The 15,998-nt window shown below is 41.8% G+C and overlaps 1 long non-coding RNA gene across 2 annotated transcripts in view; it reads right to left on the reverse strand.

Moving 5' to 3' along the window:
* Positions 1 to 8,235: 8,235 nt before the first annotated feature.
* The window catches only part of LOC143646193 (uncharacterized), an 85,450-nt gene continuing 77,687 nt past the window's right edge, over positions 8,236 to 15,998 (reverse strand). The window contains exons 3-5 of one of the 2 annotated variants that reach the window (XR_013157371.1): positions 12,332 to 12,431; positions 11,239 to 11,361; positions 8,236 to 8,810 (exon numbers count right to left, since the gene is read on the reverse strand). This is a non-coding gene — a long non-coding RNA (uncharacterized LOC143646193). Of the gene's footprint in view, positions 8,811 to 11,214; positions 11,362 to 12,331; positions 12,432 to 15,998 lie in introns of those variants that run through there. The other variant, XR_013157370.1, reaches the window with a different exon arrangement.

Consider the following 15,998-nt stretch of genomic DNA (forward strand, 5'->3'; position numbering starts at 1 on the left):
TCCCTCCCTTTTGTTTACCTAAGAATGTCTTAATCTCTCCCTCATTTTTATTTTATTTGTATGCTGTATGGTGGGGTCACATTTCATTCCTTTTCCATGTGAGTATACTGCAGCACCATTTGTTGAATTTTTGTTTGTTTTGGGGGGAAGTGCAAGGGCTGGAATCTCCCTCATTTTTGAAAGAAATTTTCACCATATATAAAATTCTTGGCTGGCAGTTGTTTTCCTTCAATACTTTATTTCAACCCATTGTCTTCTTGCCTCCATGGTTTCTGATGAGAAATCAGCACTTGTTCTAATTGTGACTCCCTTGTCCTTAACACGTTGCTTTTCTCCTGCAGCTTTCAAAACTCTCTCCTTGTCCTTTGCTTTCAATAGTGTGATCAACATACCACAGGGTTCATGTTTATCCTTTTTTGGTGTTCTCTGGGATTCTTGGATGTGCGTATTCACTTATTTTGCCCACTTTGGGGAGTTCTCTGTCATTATATCTTTGAATATTATTTCTGTCCCTTTCTTCTCTTTCTGGGTCTTCCATAACACGTATATTGGTACACTTGATGGTGTCCCGTGTTAGAAAGAACACCGTGCCTGAACGAGAATAAACGTTCACCTGACTGTAAAGAGGAAAAGAATTTATTCACTATCTTGCCAGAACGGGCGCCTAGCCGAAAAATGGCGGCTGGCGCACCAAACAATAGAATGCTGCAGGTTTTTATATCCTAAATCAAGCACACAGGCCCCTTCCCTGTTTCTCTGCTGATTGGATACTCCAGAGTTTACAGCCTATCTACATAGTCTAACTCATTTAAATTTCCTGTGGAAAGTTCCTGCTTTTGATTACACTTTACATTTCAATGACCCTGGCTGTTATGTATTTAAACTTTGTTTCTACCAATTTGTTGCCAATTCTAGGCTTGCATCAGAGGCGCTCTTCTTCCTTGCACCATCATTTCTGAACGCTAAACTTAATTTTCTTACACCCAGAAGTGTCATAGGCTATTTTCACTTTTAATAATTATTTTTCTTTCTACTCCTCCAGCCTGACTCATTTCAAGTGTCTTGTCTTTGAGTTCGCTGATTCTTCCTACTCCAGCTCCAGTCTGCTCTTGAAACTCTCCTGGGAATTTTTCATTTTACTTATTGTGACTCCCTTGTCTCCATCTCCAGTAGTTCTGTTTGGTTCCTTTTTAAAATTTCTCCTTACTAAGATTCTCATATTATTCTTCATTTTCCTGATATCCTTAAGCTCTTTCACCTACATTCTCTTTACTTTCCTTCATCTCCTTGAGCGTTTTTGAGATCGTGCTTTTTTTAAGATTTTGTTTGGTATGTCCACATTCTGGTCTTCTTCATTGGCATTTAGGGACTTTTACCCTCTTCCTTTGGATGGGCCATCATTTCGTGTTTCTTCATTTGTTTTGTACGCTTGTATACCGCACATTTTGATATTTTAAAATATTAACTCTGGGACTTTCTCCCTGAGATTTCTGCTTCTCGATTGTGTAGGCAGCTGGTGATGTCAGAGACCTTGAGTTTCAACAGTCCTATCGGGAAGGTCTGCCCGAGTCAAGCACAGTGTGCAGGATTCTCCCTGTCTTTCGAGGCTGTGTCTTCTCCTGGGCTTTTGCTTGTTAGTTGTTTTGGAATTGCCTTGTATACAGGAGTTTGCTTGTCCCCTCTGTTTCTGACGCAACAGACCTCCCTCTCCCAGGTGTTTCAAGCTGGCAACTCTTTGCCCCAGACTGTCTGCCCTTTAATTTCTACCTTTGCCTGAAGAGCAGATTCTGGGAGAACGGACAGGCCAGAAAGAACTTTCCCAAGTCAGTCTTCCCAGCCAAAACAAGGTCAGAGACCCACGAAGGAGACACAGACCAGCTCAAAAGTGCCCTGGGTAAGGGATCAGAAAAGGCTCAAAAGTGTTTCTCGACAGCTCCCCAAACCTGAGCTTTCCAGGCCTGCCCAGCAAATGCAGCCATTCAGCAAACAGTCCCCTGCAGCCCTGAGAAAGTACAGCATCCTACCACCCCTCTCTGGGGCGGGTTGAAACAATGGCTACCCGCAGAGCTGGGCCCCCAGCAATTCTAATTTGCTAATCAAAAAGTGATCTGCCATGCCCACCCGTGGTCTTGGGGAAGAAGATTTTTATATCCCTTTCTGACACTAATGAGCTAGCCAGGATCTGGACCCGACAGCAGCCTGCTGCGAGAGTGGGCAATGGGCCCCAGTAGCTACTGCACAGAAACAGCAATTTATTGTTCTTTACTATAATTCATAAGCCTCTTCCTCCCACTCTTCTCTGGATGCTGTGCAGTGTTCTTCTGGCCTCTGAAGTTTCAAAATAGTTGTTTCAGACAGTTTCTGCCTGTTCAACAATTGCTTTGGTGGAGGCTGAGTCCTGGAGCTCCCTACACCACCATCTTTCCATACTCCTTAATTCAGATTTTACTCTTTGCTTACCAGGATTACTACAAGAAACTCTGCCACTGGACTCCTTGATTCACCAGTCACTCTTTCTCTCTGCTTCCAGATAACTTTTTCTGAGCATCACTTCCGTGCTCTTATTTAACCACCTTCTATAGTTCCCCTTTACCTATAGAATGTGCTATGGAGAAGTATTAAGAGTACAGACTTTGGAACCAGTCTGTCTGGGTTCAAATCCTGACTCTGCCACTTAACTCTGTGACTTTGGGCAAGTTACTTAATCTTTCTGTGTCTTAGTGTCATCTTCCTAAAATTAGGATAATATGATATATATTTCATTAGATTGATGTGAGGATTAAATGAGTTACTACAAACCAGTGTCTGACATTTAAGAAGTACCAATAAGTGGTAGTTATTGCTTTCGCTACAAAATGTGGTCCAAACTTTTCAGCAGGAACTGAGCTGAGAAGTTGGGACCAGAAGTTGGTATTCCCCTATACAATCTGTCCCCTGGAATAGTACTCTTGAGATCGTAGATGAAATCCTGGTAATCCCTAGTAGCTTCCAAAACAAGTAAGAAACTTGTTTGGTGATAGGCTTGGTGGCCAATGAGTCATTCTCTACTCTAACAGGGTAAAGAAATACAAAGCACTATAGAAGAGAGATAGTTTTCTCTCCTCCGTCACTCCTGGGGATAAGTTTCACTCAAAAGAAGCCAGAAATGAAGATTTCAGTTGATTACAATCTAATAAGGCTGCCAAATCAGTTTTATTTTCCAATATAGAATAATGACTGGTGAGTTTCATGGGCCCCAAGCCAGGATTATTTTAGCTGATAGTATTATCTGGATCAGACTGGTCAGCCTTGCCAAGCAATTCTTGGGAAAATGTCATCATTCAAGCCAGAGCAGGAGCAGCCCTCAGTACTGAATGAATGAAACACATGGTATTTGGAGGGTAAATATGAGTCCCTGAAAAGTAACAGGGGAGTGTAGTATCAGAGAAATGAAAGGGAGAGAAGGAGGACAAAGGGTAAGTGAACAGCATAATAATAATTTTTAAAAAGAGTAATACAGGCAGAATAGACCTTAAAATGGGGAAGAAGATAGAAAAGAAAAGATGGAGGGGTAGAAATTGAAGGAGAGCTGGGGGAACAGAAGCCCCTCTGGGGAGAGTAATTAGCAAAGCCAAGGGACTTGGGTGCCTGATGGGCTCGGAAGACTTAGAACACATAAGACAAGCAAGGGTGCCCCGTTGCAGTCTAAGCAATTCATCTGTAAATATTTGTTAATAAGCTTAACGAAGTGCTAAATAGAAGAATTATCTAGCAAATTAGAACAATATGCACAAGGCAGTTGTATTCTTCAAGCTTCAGAGACCTCTTCAACTATAGCAGGCAGCTTGAGGCTAGAGTTACTCAGGAGTTCCCTTAATTCTCTAGTTCCTTCTACTGCTCAGAAACAAGCCTGGTTCAATAGGCTTTGCAGCCCCGGACAAACCGATTATTGTTGCCAAGAGGAAGTGTGGATCAGCTCCGGGTTTGCCTCAAGATTAGCAGCATGAGGCCCCACACCCTCAGTAGCAACTCCACGTATCACTGGCGGGAATGGAGAAGGGTGCCCGGCAGTGGCCAATACACGCTGAGGTCATGATTTAGCCACCCCAAATGACTGTCACCCCACAAAAGTCACCTGGGATCACACTGGACTGTGAAGAGATGATGAGAGCTTATTTTTCTTAGCTATCTTTTACTCGTATGTGAATAAATTAATGGAAAAGCACATGGAAATTGCTTCCCTCTATCACCTACTGAATCAGGAACAGGGATAAGATTCACAGATCAAATTACCCTTTAAAGAGCCCCACAAAGGGAATAAAAATAACAGAAATATGGGAAAAGGCCACGGTGTGACATTTATTTTAGGCAAAATAAATTTATTTTTCAAAAGCCAAGAACACTTTCTCTATTGAATAGTTCCCAAACAAGAGACGGTGCATTACTTAAAAATGAGGAAGAAAGACAGTGGGTGGGGGGGAGTAAATTTTAGGACCTACCTTCAGGTTAGAAGGAACAACTCAGTTTTCTTTGGCTCCTCTTAAATTCTTCCTAGTGTAGCCGATTGCAAGTTAGTTTATTAATGTTGTTTTTACCTAGGGCAGTGACAGGGATTTGTTGACGATTTGGTCCATGTTCTAAGGCAATGCCTTAGGGAGCTCTTGAGTTCTTACCATCTTTCTCCAACTCCTAGGTGCCAGTTCTAATCAAGCCACCATCATCCCTTCCATGGTGGCCCCCTTAATGGGTCTCTGGGTTTCCATCCCTGCCCAATTTACAATCCATTCCCCACACAGCAACAGGAAGTCCCCGCTCCCACCTACTGCTTTCTGTGCTTCTCCTTCATAACACCTTCCACAGTTTGTAATATGCATACATGGAATTACTTGACTAATAGCTCTCTCCCACTTGATTGCAAGCTCTGTGAGATAGGGAGGGACTGTTCCCCCACAGCATCCTTACAACCTGGCATAATGCATGCCACATAATAGGCCAAAGCTGTGTTATCAATCTAGACCCCATGCCAAGCGTGTGGAGGAGGGAGTTGGGATGATGAAGGAGCTGCCAATCAAAGGGCACAAGTTTGGGCATGTGACTTCTATTGGGCCAATCAGAATTCTTTCCCAAGTGGTGGAAAACTGAAGCTGTGAGAAGCCCTCTGACTTGGGTTGGGTTCTCCTAGAAACAGATACTGAGCTTAGAATTCAGGTGCTAGTACTTTATTAAGGAAATGTTCCTAGAAGAAACCAGGAGGAAGAGGGTTAGCAGGATAAGACAGAAGCCAAGCAATGGCGTCCCCAATGAGGAAGAGGATTAAGAGGCTGCCATGAAGCCCTGCATGCACTCTTCTGGGCTGATTAGGTAGGTGGTGGGGTTAGTTCTGGCATGAAGGTTGACCCAGCTATGCCTAAGGTCCCTTCTCTCACCTCCTTGTCTCTACCTGGGGTCAGGCACTCCAGAGTAAAAGCTGCCATAGCCACCTGCCTGGGCTTTGGAGCTGTCCAAATTTTCACCTGCCTTCTCAGACTCTTTCTGTCTTAATTTTCTTAGGCTGAACCTACAAATTTTACATTTTGCCTTTGCCTTCTAGTTCTTCCATCTGGATAATCTGGCTACAGACCTTCAGCAGCAAATGCAGAAATTCCATTCCATATGGACCATGTTAATTTTCTACTTGGTCTCACTACTACATCCAGGTACAAGGTACGTTGGTGGTGTTTGTTCACCTTCCTGGGAGGAGGATCTGGGACTGGAAGATACAACCCATCTCCAAGACCCTGTGCTTATTTGGCCTTTTATTTAATAGCTCTTTGTATTGAAGGAAAAATCTGGAGTCTTCTCAAACTTCCTGATATGTTTAATTAACTAAATTTTTCATTTAACATAGTTTAAACACATTGCTCCATTTCTTTTATCCTTCTCCATCAATAATAACACAAGCATCCACTTGTTAAGAGCAACCATGTGTCAAGCTCCATACATTCAAACACACACCATCACACTTCATCCTCAGTCTTAGAAAAGATAACTTCCCTAAAGTCGTGTAAGTGTAAGTTGAAAGGCTTAGATACAAACCTAAATCTATCTGACTTCAAACCCATGTTCTTAGCTGATTCACTCAACTTTTGCCAGCAATTATATCTCATGGGTTCAATGCCAAGACCTAAATCCATAGAAATTTTTGGAATGTAAGGAGGAGAAACAGAGTAGGTCTTTTGATAACGCCTTGGAAATAGTCTCCACATATCTAGGCAGCATCCCATGACCATAGGATCCCAAATCTTTTACCACTTGTAGTACAGTCCATTCATTTATTTATTCATTCAATCATTCATTCATAAATACTTATCAAGCAATCCTTATACCAGACACTGTTCTAGACACTAGGTGTTCATCAGAGGACAAAACAGACCAAAATATCTACTGTGCTCATATAGTTGACATTCTGGGATACAGGAAAGAGAAGGGAAGCAGACAATAAACATAAAAAGTTAATTTAATTTTATAATATATTAAGATGTGATGAGCCCTGTAGGTACAAAAGAGCAAGGTAAGAAAAGTCAGGAGTGCAATTTAATATAGGTGGTCAAGGTTTTCTTGAGTAGACATGGAGGGGAGGTAATGAAGCACATAGCTGTCTCAGGGAAGAGTGGTCCAGGCAGAGAGAAGAGCCAGTGCAAAGGGCCCCTGAGGCACATCTTTGGAAGAGTGAGAGGCTGGTGTGGCTGTAAGGCAGAATGATAGAAGATGAAGACATCACCAAAGTAAGTCACCAGAAAGGCCAGAAATTAGGGGCAGTATTCCACATACTGGTCTTTTGAAGCATCAGTAATATGATGGCTTTCCCAACACCCCCCAAAATCTCAAGGCCTTTATATCCTCACCATATTCAGAGTTCTAAATGTAAAGAATAGAGTAGTCCTAATGATAGCAGTGGAGGCCATTTCAGTTACTCATTGTCATTCCTGTCCCACTCCAACACTCACACTCAACTATGTTTTTCAAGAACCAGGGGTGATTGGAAACCAGAAGAGGCAAAAGTCCCCACCTCTCAGACCTTCTAGAGCTGCCACTCTTTGTGCCTTCTCTTCCTGTAGATCGTGAGTCCCTCATCTCTCCCCATCTACCCAAGCTCAGCCCTAACACCAGGCCTTACTGGTCCTAACCTCCTACAGGAAACTTCTGAAGAACTTCAGCTTTATTCTTGAGCCCCATCCCCATGCTGTGGCCCAGTTTGGGCAACTTTATTTCTTCACCCAGATATTGGCTACTGGCCTTCAAGGACTGAGATCATGTCCTGGTATTGACAACCCCTGGTCTGACACATGTTTAATATGACCCTGATGCCCTTGCAAGCACGCTTGGAGATCACGGTGATCTGTCTGTCTCTGGGGACCAGCCTTTCTCTAGGTCTGGGGAACCTTTGAAGCTATGTCTGGTTTGCTGACTTGGACTTTCTTCCACTGACCCTTCCAACCTATTACCGCACTTAATGGGGCCATATCACCTTCCTTCTCCGCCAAGAATTCTTATTCCTGATGCCATCCCTCAAAGCCTATGGAGAAGGGTTGGGGGACGTGTGGCAGAGAAAGCGACTACTAGTCAATGTGGGCAGCTATCCAGCTTTCACACACTTTGGTGCTCAGTTCCACATGCGGCAAGCTTGAGGACCATTGGCCAAAGTAGATATGAGATGTGTGATGGGAATCGGGAGTCCAAGGAGTTCTTGATAAGATGGACTTGAAATGCTGCATGTCATTTCCATTATTAGTAGAATTCTGCTTCAAATTATTTTTACTGCAGCTAATATATAGAAGGCATTGTTTCTTTTTAATTCCAAAACGCACACATGCTTGTTATTTAAAAAAAATTTCAAATAGTCTTGAACTGTAGAAGCAGAAAATAAAAGCTTCCTACATCTCCTTCTACTCCTAACTCCTGCCCAAACCCACTCTCAGTTTGGTGTGTATGACTCCAGATATTTTTCCTATGGATATACAAATTCATATGTCTCACTATATACACTACTTTGCAACTTGTCTTTGTTTTTTTTTAATTTAACGGTATATGGTGGAACTATATCCAGCCATATATTGTGAAAGCATTAACACATATATCATATATACCCATAAAAATGTTATGGTCTAAACCTATAAGGGAATCAAGTAATAGTAATTTGTTTAATCAGTATCCTACTAATGGATATTAGAGGCTTATTGTTTTTATTTTGCTTTATTTGTTTGTTTTTTGCCATCACAAACAATGATACAATGGACATTCTCATACATGTATTTTTGAACATATACATGAATATTTATGTAGAATAAATTTCTAGAAGTGAAATTGCAGGATAGTCACTGCCAAATTGCCCTCCAAAGAGTTTATCTTCCTGCCAACATTGTATCAGTGAGTGAGAAGATTATTATTTTTTTATTGTTTTACAAAATTCTTTCTCCAAGAAAAGGAGGCAGAATTGCCTTTGGGGTTAACATCACTGAAAGCCCAAAGTGTAGCAAATCTTGGAGACAGGGTTAGCGTATGATGAGCAAATTAGTACATTTAGGTTGGGTCCAGCAGCTTGAGGGCAGTCCCTTCCCCTTTGGGAATTCCACCTTGTGCCACAAGGTTGGTTCCTGTTGTTTAAAGGAGCTGTGCCAAGCTGAACAGGTGTGGCTCTGTGGAAACATCACCTCCATGAGTACCTGTCTTCAATTTTATCTTATTGGTAGGGTGCAAAGAAGATTTCTGTTTCCTATGGCTCTGTAGAGGTGGCATTGCCGTGTGTCAGGGAAGACTACACAAACGCATGAGCTTCTCGCTGCTGGATTCACCTGAGGGAACATAAAGCCCAGCCAACCTTGCAAGTTTGAAAGGATGTATGTACCCTAGAAAAGCCATGTTTTAATTCTAATCCCATTTTGTAAATACAGCCGTTTCTTCTAATCCCTATTCAGTATTGTATGTTTGAATCTGTAATTAGGGCATCTCCCTGGAGATGTGACTCAATCAAGAGTGGTTGTTAAACTGGATTAGGTGGAGACGTGTCTCCACCCATTCAGATGGGTCTTGATTAGTTTCTGGGAATCCTATAAAAGAGGAAACATTTTGGAGAAAGCGAGAGATTAGGAGAAAGCAGAGAATGCTGCAGCACCATGAAGCAGAGAGTCCACCAGCCATTGACCTTTGGAGATGAATAAGGAAAACGCCTCCTGGGGAGCTTCTTGAAACAGGAAGCCAGGAGAGAAAGCTAGCAGATGATGCCATGTTCGCCATGTGCCCTTATAGCTCAGAGAGAAGCCCTGACTGTGTTCACCATGTGCCTTCTCACTTGAGAGAGAGACCCTGAACTTCATCGTCCTTCTTGAACCAAGGTATCTTTTTCCTGGATGCCTTTGATTGGACATTTCTACAGAATTGTTTTAATTGGGACATTTTCTCAACCTTAGAACTGTAAATTAGCAACTTATAGAATTCCCCTTTTAAAAACCATTCCGTTTCTGGTATATCACATTCTGGCAGCTAGCAAACTAGAAGTTTCATAGTTTCTGTTTGGCATTTGAGCTGAAGAAGAGCATGACCCAGCATTTGGGTTTACCATGGAAAGCCAAATAGTGAGGAGGCTAAGCCATGCATGGATTGTGAGTTCAGAGAATTAGAGTTTGAATCTCAGTTCAGCCATTTAATAGTTGTGCAGCAAGTTACTTAAGTTCTCTGAGTCTGTTTCTTATGGAAAATGTGGATATAATCACACCTCAAAGGATTGTCCCAAAGATTAAACAGGGTATATACATTTGGTTCGGTGACTGGCCTATAGCACCCACTCAAAACCCCATGAAGGATAATCCACAAGCCACATAATTAGATATCCTATTTGGAAGCCAAGGGAAAATATGGAAAGATCAATGATACTTCCCCTCAGAAGCACATGATTTACTTGTATCTCTACGCTTAGACTCCTCAGCATCTGAAGGAAAGTGGGGTATCCACTTTTCCTTCAACCAAAGGCTCCGGGACAATGACTTCAAAGAAACCTAAGCAAAATGCAACTTCAGTGTTTTCTTCTTCTTCTTCTTTTTTTTTTTTTTTGTCTTAAGTTCTTTATGGAGAGAAAGATATAAATAAATAAATAAAAAGTTCAATCCAATACAGCATTCTCTAAAATGGATCTGTGAAAAAGGCAGTCAGTAAAAATCTGTAGGAATTGTTTATCTTTCTTGAAACCTATTCACATAACATGAAATCGTTGTTTTCAAGATATTTTCCACCCCAAACCATTAAAGGCAAATATAGCCAATGTCTTTGTAAACGTCACCTTTTTCTTATAGTGGTGGCCCTTTCTAAGAGTATTTTTATGTGTACAAAAGGATGCCAAGGTTGATTGGTAAATGTTTTGCCAAGAGATGTCAGAAAGATCTTGGGTAAATTCAGAAAATTTTTTCTTCTTTCGTTCTACTTATATTCTGCAAGTAGTGAATCATTTCCAAGATTCACCACCAGAGGGAAGTGATGCAAAATTGAGTCACAGTCACATATTGTATAATTGGCCTTCTATCATCGAAATACTCTCCTCAAATTCTCCCTTTCATTTGAACAAAACTTTAAATGCAAATATCTCACTAGCATTGGCTGAAAACAAAATGTCTGAGTTCACAAGCACTGATTGGGAAACATTTTTCCAGAAGAGTATACTTAAGCGTCTTTTTTCTTGTTAGAAGCTAAATGTATAAACTTTAATATAGAGTGGAATGGAGAATATGTTCAGGATAACCGTGTATTCACCTGCTGAGCTTGCTTCTCTGTGTTTCTATAGTTTTCGCTGTTGTACTTCTCCTTTGGGTTTAGTGCCTGAGAAGCACCAATGTGACTGTTGTGCAAAGAACAGGGTGCCTGCATCTAGACAAGCCCTGGGTTTGAATCCCAACTTTTCCATGTAAGAACTATATGGCCTTGAGAAAGTCTCTGTGCCTCAGTTTCCTCATCTGTAAAATGGAAGCAATGATACTCAGCTTGCAGAGCTGTGATACGGATCAAGATTTTGCTTATAAAGTGCACAGCACATGGTGAGTACCTAATTCAATGCTGATATTTTCTAGGTACAACCTGCCTTGTATGTGGGATTCATGCACATAAAGATCCTAAGAGAGAAGTACTATTATTATTTCTATAGTACAGAAGTGGAAACTGAAGTTTAATAAGGTACCCAAAGTCACAGAGTTAGTAAGTAAACAGGGACAGTTACAAAGCGCACACTGTTTTTACTTTTCACACTGCTTCCTTTGGAGTGGGCAGGTCATTTATGGTTGTTTCTTTGTTTTCTCAGAGCTGACAAACTTGGTGGGTACTCAGTAAATGCCTGGTGGGGATGATGAATATGCATATTTCCTGGAAAAAAAAATGGGAGTTTGCTTTGAAAATTCAAAAAGCCTTCACCAAAGTGCAATATTGCTATCATTATTATTATCTTTATCATTATGATTAAGTGCAGCACTGGATTAGCAGATTGCAGGGTAGTGATACACAGAACTTGCAATTTAGCCTAAATGGTATTCAATCTCCAGGAATGAGAAAGGGGAGCCAAGGTGAGACCCAGGCAGCTCAGAGTTTCAGGTGAGGAGGGACCAGGAGGGAGCTGGAACACTCATGGGTGAGCTGAGTGAGGGCTAGGCAGGTAGTCAGACTGGGCAAAGACAGGGCACCAGCAGCTTATTCTGCTAACAATGTAGTACTTCTGGAGGGCAGTATCTTTCCCCAGCAGTACCCATAGCACAATCTAAACTGAAAATGGCCTCAGACACGAGCTGGTGAGAACGACATAACCATTGTTGGCTTCCCTGGGGTGTGTGTGCATTTCCGGACCCAGCCCCCCATCATTGTTCCTCGCTATCAGGGACTATTACATCCAGCCCACATTTGTATTTCCAAAGCCCACTCTAATAGCTTGCTCAGTAACTCTCAAAAGCCTGAAAAAATAAAAGGCCCCATGCGCTCCACCACCACCACCATGGGTAAAGGCTTTGCCAGCATCTGTCCTGAAGCATCAACATCAAGTGCTCTCAGCAGCAGCACCTTCCGAGCTCTGGGACTGGTGTTTTCTTACTACCAAGGCAGTGAGAAGCACAGGCCTGCTGCTGCTAGAGCAGGGCAGACAGAAGCTAATTACAGCAGTGTGAACCTGCCATGACTAACATGCTTATTTAATTTCAAATATTTGTTTGTTGACCTACAGAAATCAAATATAGCTGCCCCCCAACCCCCCGAGCCAGGCTGCCACGGAGGCCCTGGGAGCGAAGTCTGTGTGCAGAGCGATTACAAAGGCCCGCAGCCGGGCTGGGGTTGGGTTGCATGGCGATACCTGGAACAGAATCCACTCTGGAAAGATGTCAGTTCTCTGGGCAATGCATGAAGCTGGCCATCGAAGGGTCTCACTCAGTGAAGGCTCTCCAGCATGAAGGCTAATTTGTGGAAAAAATAAAACAATAGCTCTCTTCACTGAGAACCTACTATGCATTGTGTCTTTTATGTGTATTATTGTACCTATTCCTCCCATCTTTATGAGACAGATATAATTATTCTAATTTTGGGTGGAATAACCTGTCCAAGGTCAGTTTAATATAGTCATTACAGCAGCAAATATTTATTGATTCTGTTTGAGTGCTTAATATAATGCCATCTAGTCCTCATATTGACTCTGTGAGGTAAAGATTATCACTAGCCCCATTTCCCAGATAAGAAAACCAGAGCTTGGGGAGGTTGAGGACTTACCCAAGATCACAGCTACCCAGTGGCAGAGATAGGACTCCTGTGGTATGATACTAAATAATATTTGTGGCAGGTTCTATGCTCCATGCTTCTGTCATTTTGATCTTCACAACAGCATTGTGAGGTGGGGAAATCCCCATTTCACAGATGAGGAAGCTAGGGCTCAGGGAGATGAAGTATTTGAGGGAATAAGGATTTCTCCCTGCATAGTCTTAGCCCAGGACTCAAGCCTGAAATCACTATGCCAGGCAGGCTTCCTGGGCTAGTATGCCTCCCATCATCAGGTGTGGAACTAAGGTGCCAATCTGTCTGGCTGGCTTCAAAACTCACATGCTTTCTGGTTCAAGGTTATACAATTCTTCAAGTGAGGAGGCAGCAGTTTTGCTTTAAGGCCAACTATATTAGCTCAGGCTGCGCTGACTTGAGGGCAGTCAAAGAGGATTGAAAGCACATGGAACTACAAAGAGACTGAAATAAGAAGGAAAGGATTTGGGCTAGAAGTTAAAGCACATTGCCTGAACCGGCAGCCAAACATCCCATCCCCAGCTAGAGGCAGGTGCAGTCGGTGTTAGCATGAGATGCCATCCCATCGTAGAGCTTGGGATTCATAAGGATGATGGTATTCATGAGAATGATATCAACAACCGTTAATATTTCCTGAGCACCAGTTAGGCACAAGTTACTGTTATGGGCCCCTGCATATACCCTCTCATCCTTTTCCTATGAATGAAAGCAACAGCGCTGACTCAGGTAGGAAGGGGCAAAGAATCCAGAGCCCCTAGGCCTGGGCTCTTTTCCACTGTTAACATCACCAATTAATTATGCTTCATCACTTACAAAATTAATCCATAAATTACTTTCCTCCTTTAATGGAAAGGGAATAAATTAAGCCAGCTATTTTAAAGAAATCTTCCAAATGCCTTAAGTTTTTCCAAGCTGTCACTAAATAAATAACATTCTCCTCAAGGAAAAGAAGCGGGGCCTTTAAAAAAGACAGACATATATCAAAGCAAGATGCATCTTCATTATTTGTTGTAATAGATTAAACTGGCAAAATGTGAAATGGAAATGTATCATGGCACATGAAAATATGTCAGCTACATACACACACATACACCTCAGCAGCCCTATAATTAACGGTAAATATACTTGGTGACCCCTCTCTGCAAGGAAGTGGACAGGTCTGTATAGGCTGGATAGTGTGATGTTAAATTCCAAGGTGCAACCTCTACCTTGCAGTGCCTCTAGCCTATTTCTGCCTGAAACTATTCACTCTATTCCAGGGGAAATCCCTAAGAGATTCAACAGGACCAGGAACAAATCTCATTGCTTTGTCAAGTATCTCCAACATAGTCATCAGCCACAAGTTAAAGAACACAACTTAGAAATTGTCCCAGAAGTTCCCCTATAATGAGACAGAAAAGGTCTGTCTCCTCAACAGCTTCTTCCCCCAAAGTAAGAAAAGCTCAAAATGTTTATATGGATTTAGCGCCTTCAGTTGTTTTCAGGAAACATTTTTAATCTACTTCTGCCTAGCACAGAGTCACAATATCAAGAAAAGAATGCTACCAAATATTTCTTCAAAAATAATCATCTCTGAATGTTTTCACATACCACTAGAATCTTATTATTATTATAGCAAATTTGGTCTGAAGTCCACATATTTAGCTGTTCTTTCTGATGGGTTTATTACTCCTTATACTGCTAAATCCCCAGGGATTGTCACTTAATTAAATGCAGAGAACTCTTCATGGATAGATTTCTAATTTACTGTTTCTCTGCCAAGAGTCTCACAGGTCTCATTTCCATTCAGAAAATTCTATTGCCTCACAAAAGAGATTAATGAAATCAAATGGTTACTGGGAAAACCAGTAGCCATTGTATCAGTCAGATACAAGACTGAGAACTGCTTGTATCTGAACTCTGACCTGCGGCACAGGTCAAAAGAGTGTCTGTCTAAAGGGAACTCCTGTTCCTCCACTAATTTGAGCATCTCTCACATGCTGCCATATGCCCAACAGGCAGTATTCTTTGATTTAAAAATTCTATATACAAATATTACAAGGTTGATTGAACTCCAGTACTTAAAATTCATATAAACACATTTCTACCTCATCCACCACTTTGGCATGATCTCTGGTAAAATTGATTTAAACAATAATAGCATGGAAAGATCGTGTGAAAACATTAAGGCTTGTCATGAAAGAAAGTGTGTGGTTTTGCTAAGTTCAGGTGACAGGTGCAATTTCTGGAGCTCACATGAGGTTTCCACATCTTTTCAATGAGATGCTAGAATGTCTAACCTCTGGGGTGCAGTGTTGGGTAGCTGAAAACAGAATATGTACTCTCTTCCCCATCTCACCCTCATCCATCCTGCTAGGACTGAGATACATTAGTCTGAGAGAATGAAAGACTTAGCTTTTGAAAAGACATCTTTAATAGAGCAAAAGCTTGTTTGTTGAGCATTCTATCAACTAAAGCACTTTTGTAACCAGCCTACCTCCAAATGAACAATGGCTATTATTGTTAAAAGTGATAAATTTGAGGCCCCGTGATCCCATTACATCACTCAGCAGCCACCAATGTCTCTATCCTGTGGATTCTGTTTCCACAATATTCTGGCTGTGCGTCCTGGGTTTTTCCCTGCCCTTCCACACACAAGGACTGCCATAACTATCTCCTAACTGTTGTTCTCACCAATCCATCCAACAAATCATCCTAAAAAGCAGGTCCGGTTTTTTTCATCCCTCTGTTAGAAAACCTTCAAAAGCCTTCCATTGCCTATAAATCCCTTGACCTGCCACGGAGTCCTGTCCAGTTGGTCTCCAATATATATATTTCCAAATATATCCTCCAGAACTCCCTCTTACATTCATTTCTGTGATTTCCCACCTCTTTCACCCTTTTACCCTTGAGATTTCAAATCGACATCCTGCCCCCATTTCTACCTGTCTCAGTCTCTTCTGTCTTTTCAAGTGCCCCATCTCTCACGAAGGATTTTTCTACCCCAAACCCACCCAGTCCTCCCAACAAACAAACACCAGAGCCATCTCCTTCCTCTGAGTCTCCATTACACTTTGCATATTTCTGAAGTTGCCCAGAATCAGGACTAGTTATGAACTTGCCCTAACCACAACACCTTAGAACATCATATTCAAACTTGTATTCCTGCAATGCTTAGTCCAATGCACTGAGCACATATATGCCAAATACTAAGGAAATATTAGTGGCTCTATCCATGTAGACAAACAGTATACATA

This window comes from Tamandua tetradactyla, chromosome 9, assembly GCF_023851605.1.
Source record: "Tamandua tetradactyla isolate mTamTet1 chromosome 9, mTamTet1.pri, whole genome shotgun sequence".
Lineage (NCBI taxonomy): Eukaryota > Metazoa > Chordata > Mammalia > Pilosa > Myrmecophagidae > Tamandua > Tamandua tetradactyla.